The sequence below is a fragment of the Camelina sativa genome, chromosome 16, assembly GCF_000633955.1.
Source record: "Camelina sativa cultivar DH55 chromosome 16, Cs, whole genome shotgun sequence".
Taxonomy (NCBI): Eukaryota; Viridiplantae; Streptophyta; class Magnoliopsida; order Brassicales; family Brassicaceae; genus Camelina; species Camelina sativa.
This window is the reverse complement of record NC_025700.1, coordinates 2,276,655-2,277,485: the sequence shown is the minus strand read 5'-3', so window position 1 is coordinate 2,277,485 and position 831 is coordinate 2,276,655. Positions and strand designations below refer to the sequence as shown.

Sequence of the window (831 nt, the reverse complement as noted above, 5' to 3'; positions counted from 1 at the left end):
CAATAACAAACATAATTACTAACCATCAGGAGTCCCAAGAGGGGGAACACCATGTCCACCAGCACCCATCCGTAGTATGATTGTTATAGCTGGGTTTATCAATGCATGTTGGCTTCTACGAATCTATAATAAACAATGAGAATCTATGTACGGTTAGTCCGCTTATCAGTTTTAATCAACAGAAATTTGGGTGGTTAAGAAAAGACTAGTACCTCATCTATATCTCCGAGAGGGACAACAACCTACAAAATGTGATGAGGATGTTTTTAGCATTGGTTCAAAGAACTCAAAAAGTAATTGCTTATAGAGGCCCTGACCTTCATTTGCTTAGAGAAAACATTGGAGTGAAAACATATGTGCCATGCGGAAACATACATTCGGCCATGATACAAGAATGACCTCTCCAGGGCACATGAATAACTATGCTCAACAACCTAAGGAAAATGAACATGCTTAGTCAGAGTACTGAACGCGTAAAGGCAATCCCATAGGAGACGCACAATTTTTCAACTCTCGTATTAGATTACTTATGATACATTTAGTACTAGTTGATTTACCTCATCGGGGAGGAGATCAAATATCGTCTGCAGAGGTCCTGGCTTTAGATGTACAATTGTTGGGCCTTGCTGATCCAATGTGACCCTTCTTCTACAGGCTCCAGCATATCCGGTTACAGCCCTACCAATCAATTCCATTTTGTCCAAAGTTTAAAACGACTAAGACTAGTATAAAACAAGTCAGAGATGTGATTCCATTGAAAATAAAAACAAGCCAAATGCAAGTAGCATGTTTTGGTAAACCAACACAAACCCCCCCCCCCCCCCCCCCCCC

The 831-nt window shown here is 40.9% G+C and overlaps 1 protein-coding gene and 1 pseudogene across 1 annotated transcript in view; one reads left to right on the top strand and one right to left on the bottom strand.

Moving 5' to 3' along the window:
* Positions 1 to 831, top strand: part of LOC104749378 — a 13,314-nt gene that overhangs the window by 5,433 nt on the left and 7,050 nt on the right. The gene's annotated exons all lie outside the window — the stretch shown is intronic.
* The window catches only part of LOC104753247, a 4,830-nt pseudogene that overhangs the window by 1,654 nt on the left and 2,345 nt on the right, over positions 1 to 831 (bottom strand).